The sequence below is a fragment of the Phascolarctos cinereus genome, unplaced genomic scaffold (genome assembly GCF_003287225.1).
Source record: "Phascolarctos cinereus isolate Bilbo 61053 unplaced genomic scaffold, phaCin_HiC Scaffold_7;HRSCAF=346, whole genome shotgun sequence".
Classification (NCBI taxonomy): Eukaryota; Metazoa; Chordata; class Mammalia; order Diprotodontia; family Phascolarctidae; genus Phascolarctos; species Phascolarctos cinereus.
The window spans coordinates 27,883,437-27,902,293 of record NW_027556180.1 but is presented as its reverse complement, the minus strand read 5'-3'; positions in this window follow the sequence as shown (position 1 = coordinate 27,902,293).

Below are 18,857 nucleotides of genomic sequence, written 5' to 3'. Positions count from 1 at the left end.
CCTACCCGATTGGGTTGTTGTGAGGATTAGAAAGGATTACGAAAGGAAGAGAAAAGGAGCAAGCATTTATTAACCACTTCTAAGTGCCAGTCACTGTGCTAAGTGATGGACAAATGTCTACTTTGATCCACACAACAAGCTTGAGTTAGGTGCTATTATTTTACAATTGAGGAGGTTGAAGCAGACAGAAGTTAAATAATTTCCCCAAGGTCACAGAGATAGTAAGTGTCTGAGGCCAGATATGAACTCGAGTCTTCCTGACTCACCCTCTGGTTCTGTTTCCTCATATATAAAAAGAGATGGTGCTGTCCAGTTTGCCAGTCATGATGCTTTGATCCCACATTTTAACTTCTAATTTTAGGCATGCAGTGATTATCCTTGGTATAGACAAGTATTCATACAATTAGAGCAAACTAATATATGTATGTATGTATGTATATATATATATATATATATATATATATATATATGTGTGTATGTATATGTAAACATACACATACACATACATTATATACATGTGTATATATGTATACATAAAGGAAACAAAAATAAGAACTTCAGAACTTGTATATCCATCATAATTCTGTATCGGGCAGTGAACATATGGAGGAAATATTTATAGTAATTAATCTCCTTCAAAGATAGATGCTTCCTGGATTCCAAACATTGCTTGTACATATCATTAAGATAATTCTAGTGCTTATTTTAAGTCATTCCCAACAGATCAAAATGTATGATCATATTCAAATTTATTTTAAACAAATGGCGATTTCAGGATGTGGTGATAAATGGGGAACAGCAGGTCTTTCTGATTTAATTCCCCCCCCAATTACATGTAAAATAATTTTTGACATTCATTTTTTAAATGAGTTTCTATTTTCCTCCTCCCCATTGAGAAGGCAAGCAATTTGATATAGGTTGTACACATGCAGTCATACAAAATATATTCATTGTTAATAATGTTGACAGATCCCCCCAAAACAAAATACAATTTAAAAAAAAAGTATGCTTTGACCTGCATTCAGACTCCACTTCTTTCCCTAGAGATTGATAGCATTTTTCATCATAAGTCCTTTGAATTGTCCAGGATCATTATATTACCAACAATAACTAAGTCATTCACAGCTGATCATCATAAAATATTGCTATTAGCATGTACACTGTTCTCCTGGTTCTGCTTACTTCACTTTGCATCAGTTCATTTAAGTCTTCCCAGGTGTTTCTAAGAGTATCCTGCTCATCATTTCTTATAGAACAACAGTATTCATTCATAATCATATACCATAATTTGGTCAGCCATTCCCAAGTCAATGGGCCTGCTCTCAAGTTCCAATTCTTTGCCACTTCCAAAAGGACCTGCTGTAAATATTTTTGTATATTTAGGCCATTTTCTTTTTTTATTTCTTTAGGATACAGACCTAGGACTAAGGATCTTGAAAGTAGAATGGACCTCCAGAGATCATGAGGTTTAGTCATCTGCTTTCAGACTTATGAAGAATTAGGACCCTTCTAAGCCTTGCTGCCAAAGTATGGTATGGCCCTCACAGAACCAAGGAATCTTGTTGTATCCCAGTTGATTAATGCCATAGGTGCTGACGAGGAGCAGCCTAAGCCAGGGTAGAGGTTTCAGGAAGGGAGTATTTTGGACAGTATGACAGAATTAGGGAGATGGTTTTATAGGGCTCATGGGTTAGGCTTTCTTCAGTCTCAGCTGACCTTCTATAACATACTCCGAAACAGAAATCTCACTGATACAGGTCTGGAATACAGGGAAGTGTATACAGTCTTACTCTCTACTTCAAACAGAAGCTAGAAAGTGACAGGAGAACATAGAGAAGGAAAGGGTGCTTGAGAACTTTGAGGTATGAGTTCTGGGAGGCAATGATGCTATGGAGGTCAGTGACATTAGATGGAAAAAAAATGACCTTGGCTATTGAATATGATCTTATATAGGCTGTGTGCAATTTCTGCTGAGGTCAAAAAAATTATGGAAAATGAATGCTACTTTCTTTTCTGCAGTGGTATCTTGGACATTGAATTATTTTTCTACCCACAGTAGCTCCTTTTCAGGAGTAGGAGTTGAGAGTAGGGGTGAGGCAAGCTTCCCTAGAGAATTTGGACACAAAATGGTTTGTGGATAGCCACAAACTCTTTTGCTTGTGGGAAGTGAGGTTTTTAACTTAGAAAAGTGTAGTCCAATTTAATATTCATCGTATGAATGCTTGGTCTTGTCTATTAGAACTGAATCCCCTATGCACGAAAATTTTGAGGGAAAAAAATCACCCAAGTGGCCAATGTTCATTGTAGGCCTCTCTTGCTATTTTTTTCTTTTGTTGTTTGAAACTGGATGTGATTCTATTGGTGCACGGAGCTTCTTGTGAAAAACTCACTAGCATGGAAGATTAGTTCCTGTTCTGCACCTAGGTGACTCAATGGGTAGACTACTAGATTTCCACATTAGGAAGGCCCAAGAACCAATCTTGTCTCAGACACTTCCTGTTGGTGCAATCTTAGACAAACTACTTACGCTCTTTCTCAGCCTCATTTTCCTCATCTGTAAAATGGATATAATAATAGGACAGACTTCCCAGGGTTCTTGTATTAATCAAAGAAGATAAGATGCTATGTAAATGCTATCTACTATGGTCTTAGAGTTTTCTGAGAGAGTAAATAACTTAGCCTCTATGCTTAAGAGGCTGGTCTTTAAGCTACTTCTTCCTTACCCTGAGGCCAGCTTTCTATCTGTAACACCAATTTGCCCCTTGAGCACTTAATAAATATATCAGTTTAGCTGGGATGCATATCCCATAAATATATAAAAATAGAAATCTGGATATGTACATTTTACAGTAATGTAATCAGGTAACATGTGTTATTGCCCATGTTAATGATTCAAGGATTCAGAAGATTATTTCCACAATATGAATATAGGAATCTGTGTGGTGGGGATTAAAGAGACCCCTAATAGAATGAAGACAGTCTTCAAAGCACTATATAAATGGGAGTTATTGTTGTAGAAACAGTGAACAAGAAGCCTCATTTTACTAATCAAGCAGCTGAAGCACAGAGGTAATGATATGTTCGGGGTTACATGTCTCATAAGAGGTATAGGTGGAGACAAGGGATTTGGCCTCCCAGCAGAATGCTACTTGTCATTGTATGTGTGTGCTTCTCCATCCCTATGTGTTGGGGCCAAGAGGACAAAGGGAGTTCTGTGTGTTGTAGTGGAAGGAGAGCCAAGGGACTCAAGGATTAAGCCTTTGATATGTTACCAACTCGGACAAGTCAATTCCCATTTCTAGACCTTGGTATCCTCAAATCTGAAGTAAGGGGCTAGATCAGATGATTTTGGAGGTTTCTTACAGCAGTGAAATTCTATGAATGGCATAGCAAAAGATAATGAGATTTAGGTAAGTGTTAATAAAAAAGACCGGAGAAGTTCATTGTAGAAGAATGTAGTTTGGGTGAACTCAACATTTAAATTATAAAATTAATAGAACACAATTGTTAATTAACATAATTAAGAAAATGAATAAGAATAAAACATTTTATAACTGGAGTGGAGTTCTGTCTGGAGAACATAACAATAACGTTTATAATTAGCAGAGTCTTCATGTTGGCAAAGTTCTTTACATATATCATTTCATTTGAGCCTTACAATTAGGTAGGTCTTAGTATTGTCTTCATTTTACCTAATGACTTAAATTTACTTAAATGACTTGCTCAGTGCTATACATCCAGTAATAATCTGAGGTAGAATCTGAACTCAGCTCTTTCTGATTCTAAGTCCAACATTGGATCCATCCATTATAGCCTTATGCCTCTCCGTACAGCTCCCTCTATATGCTTAAGCAAAGAAAAGATCTTTTCTGTTTGGAGAAGATCTTTGATAGAACAGACAGCCACACCCAGAAGGTAGGGATAAGAGAATGGTCACATCTACCTAGGTGAGGGGTGGGGAACCTGTGGCCTGGAGGCCATATGTGGCCTTCTAGGTCCTCAAGTATGGTCCTCTGACTGAATGCAATTCAGTCAAAGGACCTAAATGATTCAGTCAAAAGTCTGCACTTAAGGACCTAGAGGGCCACATATGGCCTTGAAACAGCAGGTTCCCCAACCCTGACCTAGGTAAATAGTAACTATTAATGTGGTAACAGGACAGATATCATTTTCTTTTTTTTGGTGAGGCAATTGGGGTTAAGTGACTTGCCCAGGGTCACACAGCTAGTAAGTGTCAAGTATTTGGTCTGAAGCCAGATTTGAACTCAGATCCTCCTGAATCCAGGGCCAGTGCTATAACCATTTCGCCACCTAGCTGCCTCGACAGATATCATTCTGTAAGGCAATGGTATGTAGCAGAAAGTTAGCTGGGCTTGTATTAGGAGAGGCCTGGATTGCACTCCTTCCTCTGATAGTTATTTACCACGGGACCCTGGGAAGGTCATGCAATTCTCTGAGTAGAAGCTTCTTTATCTGCAAAATAGGTATAGTGATATATATATATACACACACACACACACACACATACATACATATATATATACACGTGTGTGTATGTGTATATATATGTATACATATATATATACACACATACACATATACGTGTGTGTGTATGTACGCACACACACAGAGCACAATGCCTGACTTATAGAAGGTGCTTAATAAATGTTTGCATGTGTGTATATATGTATAAGTATGTATATACACACATGCGTGCATATATAGATACACACATATAAGTGCAATATAGTTTTAGGTACATAGATGTAACACATACTAACATGTATGTACATGTATACATGTGCACACATACACGCACATACACTTGTTTATATGTGTGTATGCATGCACTCATATATTTCTTTGTAAATTGAGAAAACCTAAGAGGCTGCCTCGCATTGTAGAGACAGCTAAGCTCAGAGCAGTATGATCTAGGTTCAAATCTTGCTTCTAAAGCTAGTGACCATGGGACCCTGGACAAATTATTTAAACTTTTGGCGTTTGAAGTTCTCTCTATAACTGTAAGTTCCAGTGTAAATGCGATTTTAATTTGTGGATGGAGTTTCCTCACATGAAATTCCTTTAAAATATAAAAGCACAGACATTGTTCAAAATAAACATGTGTGCATAAAGACAGAGTGACAGCTAGCTAGATGACAGATGGAATATATACACAGCTACAGAAATAATATGCCTCTGTGCAAGATACATATGCATTATTTTGCTCACAGCCACATGCTTTCATAACTACATACTCTAGTAAAGAGCAAACTGGAGGAACTTGATCAGACGTCGACCCTTAGCACAGTGGCAAGCACCCAGTTGGCATTTAATAAATGCTAATTGGCTGGCTGAGAGAACTGCCGTGTAGCTGTTAGCCAAAGAGGCTTGTTATATTTATTTGTAGTTTGTGTTAAACCAGAATAGTGATTTTATAGGTAGAGAGAACTATAGGTATAGGTGAGGAAACAAACTCCCTCTGCCAGTGCAGATCTGCAACTGCTCTGCAATCCGCAATCACACAAAGTGTCTGGGGCCCTGCGATGTCCAGTGACTTGCTCAGGATCACACAGCCAGTTTGGGTCGGAGCCAGGACTTGAATCCAGGTCTCCCAGGCTATAAAGATGCCTTAAGGGAAGACATAGATACATCACAAAAAAAAAATTGCCTTCACCAGAATGTTCTTCTTCTTATTAATTCTTTCTAGAGATCCAGAAACTCTTTTTAGAATTCCCTCTATAGGTCATCATGAATATCTCAATAGAATATTAGACCAATTAAAGAGTTGAAGGAAAAATTATTTTAGTCTCATGATGCTCATGGCACATTTTAAGTAATTAATCCCCTTTATTTTATTTTTTTTTGTTTGAGCAAATGCTATTACTTTAATTTCTTATTAGAATATTCATAAGCAATTTCTGTTCATTTAGCTACATTTCTGTGGGTTTTGAAAATCTTTTTTATTTAATAAGTCAGTGAGTCCTAATGCCTGCCCCGTGTCATTCCTTATAGCAAAAAATTGAGATTTGGACTGAAGCCTGCTCTTGAGTGTTCTGAGAATGAGGCACATGTTGTGAAAGAATCAATGCTCTGACTTCACCCCTGGGGATCAACTGGAGCAGTAGGATGAGAAAGGGAGGCTTAACCTGGCCCCTAGACTTTGCCAAACCCCAGTAAGCTCTAGCAATTCTGTTCTCATTAAAAGTCATATGAAGGGTAGGGAAAAGATTCATTGGGCTCATGAAGTTCTGCTTCTTGCATCTTCTGCTTTTCCCCAATGGTCCTAGAAAGGACTAGGGCAATAGAAACAACAAACAAACAAACTGGAGGACTGGATGCTTAATGATGTTTCCAATAGAGCTAGAATTGTAATGGCTTCCCATCACTCCCTCCCCTTGAGGGATGAATGACAGTAGCTGGGGGAAGGCACCTATGCTTTAATATCTGCTAATAGTGTGCTGGGCCTAGAGTCAGGAAGACCTGCATTCAAATCTGGACACAGACATGTATTAGTTGTGCGACCCTTGGCAAGTTACTTAACACTCTTTGCCTCAGTTTCCTCCTCTGTAAAATGATCTGGAGAAGAAAATGGCAACCCACTCCAGTATCTTTGCCAAGAAAGCCCCCAATGGAGTCACAAAGTTGGGCGTGACTGGAATGACCAAACAGCAATGACAACAAAGTTAGTCAATCAGTATTTACTGAGTATTAGAGAGCATGGGGGAAATGAAGACGAGTGAAACAATCTTGCCCTCAAGAAGCTTATATTGTATACAGCAGGATTTCTTCTCCTGGGCTTGGTGAACTAGATTAAAAAAATAACAAATTTCACTATAGTTCATTTCCTGTGTAACTCATTTTAATGCATTTAAAACATTGTTCTAGGCTTCACTGAATTTTCAAAGGGATCTATGACATGCACACACATAATCTATATAGTACAAGCAATTGCAAAGAATTTCACACAAGAGACACTAACAGCTGAAGAGAGAAAAGATGCATGACTGATAGGTAGTTAGCTAGCCAGCTAGGTGGGTATAACTATGGATATGGGGATCCCCACATATGTACACACATGTTGAAACATGCTCATGATACACACGTGTATGTACCATGTAGTGATGTGTGGGTACATATATGTATGTGTCCCTTTGTATATGAACACATACATAGCACATGTGAACGTGCAGGTACACAAATAAAGGAAATCAACTCTTTGGCTGCCTGAGTATATATGTCTCATTTGGTATCTCTAGTAAGGACTGTCTCCTCACTGTCCCCTCGCCACTTAGAGATGGCAAATATGCATACTTAGCCTTCTTAAGCCATAGCTGTTGGAAGTTTCTTATGCAATTTTCTTCCTTGTGCTTCTTGTTTATTAAAATGTTTGTCTGTTGATGATTATGTTTACAATAAAAAAAAATTAAAAAAAGCAGAGAAGGACACAAGGCCTCATTTCAGGGAGACAGAGACCCTAGAGCAGACCCTAGAGCAGAACCAGGGTACAGAGGTGCTCATGTAGGGAGGAAGTCTGCTGTCTGTAGTTTTCTACATTTAATTACTTATTCTTGCTAATTGCGAATGATTCCTACGCTGCTGAAGAAGTAAAGGTACTGTCAACATCCTATAAAGTGGTGCACATGGAAAGATTCCAGTTACCCCAGTAACCAAGTTATTGCTTTTCGGGGTTTTCCCAGATAAGAAATGATGGTGATAGGGAAGGGAGAGGGAATTTCTTTTTTCAGGTGCTACTAGAAATAGATCTTAGTTTTCATATACCTTCTATCGGTTGTTTCCAACATTTTTTCCCCAACACAACCTTTTCAGCAACCATCACCACCACCACCACAACGTGCGGTGAACCTCCAGAGTAATTTCACATACATAATGTTCTTTTAGGTTTATTCATTATGTGTTTACATTAGCTATAAAATAAGTTTTGTCTCAGAAGACTTCAAGTTAAAATTTACATGGTGCCTGCAATTAAAATATTAAAAATATCTGCATATAATTTATGTAAACTATAAATAGAAAATCATATTGATGAATATTTTACATGAGACATTCTATAAGAAATGAAGTAATCCCACAAGGACTCATATGCTTACTATTATTTGCAAGATTTCATATTAACTTTATTTTAAACATTTGCTTAATATAAATATCTAATGAATACGTTACAACTTAGAGATATTTAACCTAATATAACAATCATATATGAACTCAATTTTGATGTTAGACTTTTTATTTGAATAAAGATTTGTAACACTTGTCTAACTCTAACAGTTTTAACTCTGGTTCCTCATTGAATTTATTTCTGCATTTTGATTTAAAGCAAGAAATGGTCAGTAACACAAATATATGGTAAAAAATGATAGGACAATTTACAAATTTTCTTGCTAAGAGATTGGAAATTATTTTTTAAAAAAATTTAGCCACTTAACCAATCAGTGAAAATGAATATCTAGTTATGATTGAAAATATTTACTTTTCTACCTGCTGAAAGCTGTATTAGATGACAATGTAATTAAAATTACATTCTATACACTGCTTCTTTATTTTTAAACAAAATTTGTATATAAACTAACCTTTGTAATCTTCTGATATAACATGCACACATACACACACACACACGCACACACACACTAACCTTTGTAACCTTCTGATGTAACTTTTTTCACTTGTACCACTGGCAAACTGGGGCTACACTCATAGATACTTTACTGAATAATTGAGCAATGTTACTCACTAATTCATTTGTAAATCCTTCAGATGGAAGAATAGTAACATAAGCAGGTAAGTTTAAATTGGAAAATGGCCTTACTACTGCCATGAGAGTAAACATAAGGCTTATTTCTGAAGCACATTATAGTAGTTTGTGATGGTTTTAGAATATAAAGTGTTGTCCAGTAATCATGATTTTCTAACAGCCTGACCTTAGCTCTGGCAAGAGAATGAAGAAACTATTCTTATTCACTGTGACTAAAACAATTGAAGGTATACACATGCATATGTCTCACCATCAGTTGAGAATTGGTTTGCAGGATAATGTCAGATTCGTGTAGTAGTTTGGAAACAATTTGATAACAAGTTGAGGTCAGGGTGTTGCAAGGACACATTGTGCTTAGTAATAGACAGAATTTGATGTAATACCTATGCAAAATACCAAAATCATCCTGTTCAAGATATTGATGTGTTAGAATTGCAGCAGAAACAAACTTAGAATATCTCAAGCAGATACAGGTTTGTAGTTGTAACATAACTGGTCAAGTATTTACTGCTTGAGGTGCTATTAAAGCATTTTAAGTTCTAATTGCTTTACACCATCTCCTGAAGCTACTACCTTATCTATTCAGTCCACATTACCAGAGACAAAGGTGTGAAGTTGCTAGTTCCACCCGCCTTTTACAAACTGGCTGTTTTCAACAGTTGCCTTTTGGTAACTTCATTCCTCTTTCAACATTATCTTTGATGAACATAAAAAGGGTTTTATAGACTCAAAAGAGATTAGGCTTTGATTCTAGACCTGCAGTTCTCTAGCCACTGTGTGATCCTGGATAATTCACTTCACTTTTCCAGACTTCAGTTTCTCATCTGCAAAACTAGTGGTTTAGACTCTGATCTCTAAGGTTCTTTCTAGTTCTTATATTCCATATAAACATGGTCATAGGAGTAAGATGTACTTAGGGATACATACACACACCACACACATATATGTGTGTGTGTACGGTGTGTGTGTGTCCCAATTTCCTAAGAATATTCCCTATCCCTTCACTTTGCTAAGGATGATTTTGTGTCACATTAAATCTATTAGACTCCTAAAGAATATACTAGCCTTTTTTGCATTTTTGCATTTTGCGTTTTGCATGTGCATTTTTGCATTTGCACATTTGCTTTTCCCCAAGCAAACAAAGCATTGATACCTCAAATCATTCTATTAGGAAGTAACTTAATATAAAACATAGAGAATGGTGCACATTCTTGTATTTTAGGATTCAGGCAGTTTTGGCTTATGGAGAGTCAAGGAGTATTTTTTTTTTAGGCAATTGGGGTTAAGTGACTTGCCCGGGGTCACTCAAAGAGTATATTTTCCCAGAAACACACATGGTTTTTGAAAGTCATCTCCAATTTCACAGAACTATTAGAATAATTTTAGCTCCTATCCCATGATTCTGGCAAAGATAATTCTTCTTAGAAGGAGTTGTCACGAGCAGCCAAAGTTCCTTACATGATTTTTCCCCTATTTTTTAAATAACACATTCATGAAAGGCAGTATTACAATATGGATAGAGAGCTGGTTTCAGAATCAAGAAGACTAGGATTGTCTTGCTTTTAACACATACATAACTTCATCACTTGGTATCCCAGACAAATCTCTCAAGATTTCAGAAGAGTTGTAAACATTAGTCTAGGAAATTTTCTTATCATGAATGCCCACTGATAAACATTACTAGTATATATCAAAAATAATATATTCACATATAAAATGTTTATAATAGAATATGAATTATTTTTTTAAAATTCTGCTATTTAAAAAAAAGTCAGTTTTCCAGTTATTGGTATTTGACAATGTCTTAGAGGTTATTGTGTGCAAAGTACAAATAGGGGAGAAATTATTCATTGGCAAATCTGTGTTCTAGAAGTTCCTATTTTTGAATGACATTGTACTGATTGCATTGAGCCTCGAGTATCTACAAAGAATCCTCAGTGGGATCCATAATCATTGTCCCAGCAATTCACACAGGAAAGATCAAGTGGATGACTAATTCCCCTTACATAGACTGTGGTGTGCAGTTTAGGGGGGGGCAGCTTATCATATTAGTCCCTCAGCATAGCTCTTTTGTTGAAGCATGCCAGATGGATAATAAGATTACCTGAGAATTGACTAGGAGGAGAAACAGGTTGGATCACATGTGGTCAATTATGCAATGTTTTTAATGATCTCAAGCTGCTCACTATAATTTTTAAAGCACCAATATGTTTATAATGATGCCATATGGATGTGGCTTATTATCTCAGAAAATATCTGAATTTCCAGTGACCCAAAGGACAGTGTAAAGATCCACAAGGAGGAAGGAAAAGAAGGAGTAAGGTAGTATATTATTATCAATGATGACTTGAGCGTAAGAAGAGACATGATTAAAGTCATCAGGGACAAACCAACGGCCCTGCCATCTCTAAATGTAGGATTCTATCAAATTAGAATACTATATAGCCAGAACAGCATAGATAGCCATGAAATATTAGAATATCCACAGGCAAATGTCAAAAGTCGTTTGTCTCTTTATTAGTATCATTTTTAACTTTATGAGCTATGAAAGCTAAATAAGACCTAAATGGCTTTAGCAACTCCTTAACAATTTTCCTATATTATTTTATTGGGAACTTTAATTAATTAGGAAGGCGTAATTACAGGAGTTTTAGGTGGCACAATGGACAGAGCTCTCAACTGGAAATCAGGAAGATTTGAGTTCAACTCTGGTCTCAGACGCTTATCAGCTATGTGGCCCTTGGCAAGTCATTTAAGCTCTGTCTGACTCAGTTTATTCATCTGAAAAATGGGGATAATAATGTACATAACTACTAGGATGAAATAAGAAATTATATATAATTATAATGAGATAATTGTAAAGCTATTAGAAAACCTTAAAGCACTATATAAATAATACTTACTACAATTATGATAGTTATATTTACCATAATCATTATTACAATGAATCTAGAACCAGAATATGTTATAGCTGGAAGGGAACTTAGCCAACATCTTCTCTAACCCCTTCATTTTACAGATAAGAAAGTTGACAAGTTCAATGGCTTACCTAAGATCACATAGCTACTGACAGATTCAAGATTAGAATACAGCTTTCCTTGATTCTTACCCCAAGAATCTTTTTCTCTTAGGCCATGCTTGTCTACAGCACAAGCCTTAGAGAGCCAAGCCTAAAATTTGTTATTCAGTCATGCCTGACTTTTCATGACCTCATGGACCATAGCATGCCAATGCTGTCCTTGGGGTTTTCTTGGCAAAGATACTGTAGTGGTTTGCCATTTCCTTCTCCAGTTGATTAAGGCAAACAGAAGTTAGGTGACCTGCCCAGGGTCACACAGATAGTTAGTATGAGGCCAGATTTGAACTCAGGTCTTCCTGATTCTAGGCCTAGTGGTCTATCCACTGAACCAAATAGCTGCCCGAAGCCTAAGATAACCAAACTCAAATTAAAACAAAAAAACCAAAGCATTCTGTTCAAAAAGAGTTCCCAACACAATTGGTGGCAACCTTCTCTATACTTCTGAGGCACAGATAGTCCAAGTAGATCAAACATCAAAAACAATAAAAGAAATTCTTTTTAAATTTAATTTGCATTTGATGAACTCTTAAGAATATCTGTGTGGGTCATTGCCTTTTTTTGTTTTTGTTTTTGTTTTTCCCTGACTCTTAATATCTGTTGAAATGAGATTTTTAATCCTCTTCTATTCCATTTGGCAGCTTTGTGGAAAATATTTATTACATAGGTAGTGTTTGCAGATTGCTGTCTTCCCTAACTCAATTACAGAGGGCTTATATTTGAGATTTCTCTGATTTGTAGTGGGTTGTTCAGTGCTGAGCTGGCTTTGATCGTCAGTCCAAAGATTCATTCCAAAGCTCTGGTGTTAACAAAGGATTCCCAAAGAAGTGGCCATTTAACAACTATTTCACCCTTAACTCTTCTTCCTGAAGAGAGACGTTGGATACCAATTCTGGCCTTTCTGTTTCACTGACTGAGACAACTCCATATTCACATAGAGAAGATAATAGATGTAGAGCTGAATGTGATGTTAGAGGCCACCTGGTCTGATCCCCACATTTCACAGTTGAGGAAACCGAGGCTAAAGTGACTAAAGTCACACAGATAGCAAGTGCCATGACCAGGACTGGGACCCAGGTCCTCAGATTTCACAGCGCATTATCTTTACAGCATACCACAGAAATAACAGAAATGGGAGTTGAACCCAGACCCTCTTATTCCAGAACCACTGTCCTTTCCACCATACTTTACTGCCTTCCACTTCCTAAATTGGCAGTAGCCCTATAGAATTAACATACTTTCCCAAAGTGGACAATTTGCTTCTTCTTCAATCAATAATCAGTCCAATAACCAATAAACATTTATTAAGAGCTCATTTACTGAGTAAACATTTGTTATGTATCAGGTACTGTGCTAAGTGTTCTACCTAGTAAGATAAATCTGGATGGATATGAAACTATTCAAGTGAATATTGTTTGTAATTCAAATCATTCTAGTCTGTGATCTTTAGAAAGAAAAGTTTCACTATTTTTTTTTAAATTTTTGCTATTTGGTGAGACAATTGGAGTTAAGTGACTTGCCCAGGAACACATAGCTAGTAAGTATTATGTGTCTGAGACTGGATTTGAACTCAGGTCCTTCTGACTCCAAGGCCAGAGCTCTATACACTGCGCCACCTAGCTGCCACCACTATTTTTAATATGACACAGATTTCACTTATAAACTTTTTTTTTTTTTGGTATGTGGTTGTTTTGATGCTCTTCAGGAAGACCCGAGTTCAAATTCTACCACAGAATTACAAATTTGTTTGGTAATGCTGGGGAATTCACTTAAATTTCTCAGCTTCAGGCTTCTTATCTGTAAAATGGGGATAACAGCTCCTACCAGACAAGGTGTCTGAGAAGAACAAATAAGATGAGACATGTCCTTTGCAAGTCTTTAAAGCACAATGTGAATGTTAGCTGTTGTTAATTAAAACAGATGTAATTGCATGGGGATACCACTCCTCTTCCAGCATTTTCCAAAACGTAAATCCAGAAATCTAGGTTCAAACAAGTGAACTCTGTTCTATTGAAGTAGATGCTGTCCTGTAGAGCAATCTTTCAGATCCATAGCAACACTCACCACACAGATGCTGCATGTGGGTTTTCTAATTTTATCTTGACTTCAACCCTAGGACGTGAATATAATACAAGTATTATCTTCTCCATTTTACAGATTTTACATTTTACAGCCTACCGGCTATAGGGTGTGTTCAGGGAGGATTGGTACCTCTGGTGTGAGGACTGCAAAGCCTTTTCAAGGTTGCTTTCTACTTTTGGTGTCCCACTTGATCCACCTACCTCTCACCTGTGGCTCCAAGAAGCTGTAGGATGCATAGTGGCCGCACCCCTGTCAACCATTTAGCGAGACAGGCTAAACCAGGTAAAGGGTAACCAAGGGGTCTCAAACCCTTCGGTAAGTTAGAGGGGTATCTATCCCATACATGTGAAGACTTCCCCGGTGGAATGAACAGATGAGAACAATTTGTTCCAATAGCCATGAAGACAGCTGAAGCAGGTGCTGTGGAGTGCTTAGAGCTTGCCTAGACATCAAGGACACCAAGGTCATCCATTGCATCTCCAGCCATCACCGTTCATCTTGACTCTGGCCAGTGGACTGTGATGATTCCGGAAGAGAGAATGAGGTTGATGACTTCATGCAACTCTGCCTCACTTAAGTCCAATTCATGCAGGAATCAAAAGACATCACCCATACCATTTTAACATTTTTACCTATCTCAAAGTCCTGTAGTGATAGGCAAGTGATAGAGCAACAGACGCAGATACACAGGGAGCTGTAGTCACAATCTTACACACAGGCAGCCAACAAAACAGGGTCATCTTCTCACTGGAAGCAGCAGTGGGATTTGGCAGCCTCCTGGGTTACTGAGCAACCTCCTGTGAGGAAGGGGCCCTGTGGTTGAAACAAAAAAAAATGTCCAAATTTTTTTTTCAAAGATAATTCCATTCATCAGCAGCATGTGGAGTGTGCGCACACTTAAAGACAATGCAAAATCCATTAGACCTGTAAGATGAACAGTTCTTGTTGCAAGAGAACTTGGGAGGTATCGCATCTAAATAGAAGCCCTGAGTGAAACACGACTGGTAAATGAAGGCCAGCTTACTGAAGTTGGAGCTGAATATACATACATACATACATACGTACACACATACACACACACACACATATACACATACATACATACACACACACATACACATACACACATACACACATACATACATACACGTATACACATACACACATACATACATACACACATACACACATATACACATACACACATACATATATATATATATATATATATATATATATATATATATATGTATGTATTCTCTCCCCCCCCCCACTTCTGGAGTGGTTGCAGTGAAAGGTAATGCTGTAAAGGTGGTGTAGGTTTTGCAATCAAAACTAATCTAGTCAACCAGCTTGTATGCCTACCAAAAGGCATTCAGGTTTTTCTCCAAGACCAGTGCTATTACAATAAGATAGAATATAAGCATATAAAGGGCAGGGACTGTTTCATTTGGGGTTTTGTCTCCATGATACCTTATACCGTTCCTGGAACAATTTTGTTGTCTTTCAGTCATGTCCAACTCTTCATGAGCCCATTTGGCATTTTCTTGGTAAAGATACTGGGATGGTTTGCCATTTCCTTCTCGAACTCATTTTACAGATGAGGAAATTGAGGCAAACAAGAATAAGTTACTTGTCCAGGGTCACACAGCAATTAAGTGTCTGAAGCCGGATTTGAACTGATGAAGATGAATGAGCCTTTCTGACTTCAGGCCCAGCACTCTATCCACTGTACCACCTGGCTGCCCTAGTTAGGTTCCAGGAGGAGAAATAGGAGCCAATGAATTAAAAAAGAAAAGAGAAACCACCAGAGAGATAAGAACTGAAATTATTTAGTATTACAGGTGCTCTCTTGGTACATAGTAGCACTTAATAAATGCATGTTGATCAGTAGTAGCTAACATTTATATAGTGCTTGCTATGAGCCAAGCACTGTCCTAAGCACTTCACAATTATTGTATCATTTGATCAAACTTGGGAGACAGATGCTATTATTACCCCCATTTTACAGGTGAGGAAACTGAAGCAAATATAAGTTAAGTGACTTGCCCAGAGTCCAGTTCCTAGTAAGGGTCTCAGGACAAATTTGGACTGGCTCTCTACCCACTGTGCTACCTAAATGTGTGATTGACTGTTTGATACTATGCCATTATGGTCTCTTTCAAGATTGGGGTAGAAGAACCATTTTCTTTATCCTTCATCCCAAGGTCTTGGCTAATATGTATTTCTACAAGACTTTGAAACTTAGCCTAATAAAATCGTATGTAACTGCCAAAAAAAAAAAAAGTAATATATCTAGCCATGCCAATAACCGTCTGAAAGGCTCTAGAAATTTGGCCTTTAGAGATGCTGGAAAAGAATTGGAAGGATAGAAAGAGAAAGCATGAGACCACTGAGGACCCACATCAAATGTTAAACCCCTGAATAGACAACAGAGGAATTTTTAAGCTCCTTTGTTCACTGCTGTTTTAACCCGGTGCCAAATAAGTCCATCTGTAGTCAACCCTTGTGTAATTACCCTAACCTTGAAAGAACTTCAAAAAGATGAACACACTGAATGAACTTTCTACTATTCATCTGTAGATTTAGCAATAGACTAATTTCATACTTGGTGTACAAGCATTGCAATGGTTTTAAGAGCAAGGAAACTAATGTTTGCATTCAGCAATGAATCTAATTCAAAGAACTTCTGCAAATTGTAAAATTAAACTTTTGGCAGACTTGGTGAGAGATTGTTACATAACTTGAAGTGTTAAAAAGGTTGCCCTTTCACCTAGAAAATCAATGTCTGTCAAATGGATGTCAATTAAATTGTTCATGTCTATTCACAATTCAAAGTAGAGTAAACTTCTAATCCACTTAAATTCAATTAAAATTTTAATAATATTTTTTTCTTCTTCAAAGCAAATTGCAATTTATCGTTTTGGCCCAAATTGACTTAAAACAGAGTAGTCCTCACAAAACATGCTTAACCTTGGAAGATAGAATGGGGGAGTCCAGAAGACATGACTTTAACTGGACCATCTATTATAAGACAGAGGCTGAGGGGGGAAACTGCAGAAGAATCTGTGGATTATGAATGCAATGAAATATGATTGTGCCATGTTGAATATTTAGAAATACTTGGAAAGATTTCTATTAACTGGTGTAGAATGAAGTTAGCATATATATATGAAAGGAATAGTATAGTAAAACCACGCACTACTGAACTGACCAATCCTGGCTCTTTGAGGGTAGAGCCTATTTTTACTTTTCATTTTAACTCTGCTGCTTAGCCTGGCACATAGTAGGAACCTGATTTCTACTCATTGTCTTGATATGACTGGAGAAAAGATGAAGAAATTTTTTTTCTCTTTTTAGAGAGATAAGGAGGGCTATGGGTGTGGAATATTGCATATACTGTAAGATGTGGACATTAGGTTGGTGGTTTTGCTTTACTGATTTTACTTTGTTGCAAGGGAAAGCTTATAGGGTAGGAGTTGGGCTACATGTGGAGACAGAGGGTATTTTCAGAAATGCTTTGAAAACAAAGATATCAATTTTTTTAAAGACAAGAGAGGCATCTGGGAAGACTATAGCTGAAAGATTGTAGTGATTAAATCCAATAAAATCACACCTATATTGGGAAATAAGAAAAAAAATGTGTGTCTCTTATATCCAAGGACTGTGTATGGTGCAACTTGATATTAATCCATTGTTAAAATAAACAATGTTTTAGTCTTATACTATTTTTTTTTGGCTTTTACATAACCATTTGCTAATGATCAGTATAGCATTTAATTGTTCTAAGGAGGTATATTTACTCTGCCCTATAGGAGACAATTTCATGAGAGTACCCCATATTGCCAATAACCTGCTTCTGTCTTCACCCTACAAATTTATGATCAACTTTCACCATTTCTACTATGACCACATTGAAACTAAGTTAGTGGAAACTTAACCTTGATATTTTTGTACAATAAAACCCAGATGGAAGGACTGATTTAGGATATCAGTTGAATTCACAGCAATTCAAGAAGTATTAAGTGCCTGCTATGTGTCAAGCCCTGAATTGGTACCTAAAGCTTCAGGAGCAAGCATGAAAATGAAATAATTCCTGCCCTCAAGAAGCTTAGATTTTGCTGGGAAGATAAGGAAGTTATGAAATATATACATAATTCTTTTTAATAGTATTTTATTTTTTCCCAATTACATGTGAAAACAATTTTTAGCATTCATTTTTAAAAGATTTTGAGTTCCAAACTTTTCTCCTTTCCTTGCTCCCATCCCTCTTTTTCCCTCCTATCTTATTAAAATGGTAGGCATTTTGTACAAGTTAAACATGTGCTATCCTGCAGAACATATTTCCATATTAGTCACAGTTGTGAAAGAAGAATCAGATCAAAAGGAAAAAAAAACATGAAAAAGAATAGTCAAAAAAGCATGTTTTAATCTGCATTCAAAGTTTGTTGATTTGCATTTCTCTAATCAAAAGTGATTTAGAGCACTTCTTCATATGACTATAGATAGTTTTGATTTCTTCATCTGAAAACTTCCTGTTCATATACTTTGATCGTTTATCAATTACTTGTTTTCTTATAAATTCTGTTCTCTATATATGAGAAGCAAGGCCTTTATAGAACCACTTGCTGTAAAGATTATTTCCCAGCTTTGTGCTTTCCTTCTGATTTTGGTTACATTGGTTTTGTTTCTGCAAAAGCCTTTTAATTTAATGTAGTCAAAATTATCTATTTTATATTTCATAATTCTCTCTATCTCTTGTTTGGCCATGACCCTATAACTCACTTAGCTTCTTCTTTGAGAATTTGAATAGTGGATAGAGCACCGGCACTGGATTCAGGAGGAGCTGAGTTCAAATCCAGCCTCAGACACATAACACTTACTAGCTGTGTGACCCTGGGAAAGTCACTTAACCCCATTGCCTAGCCA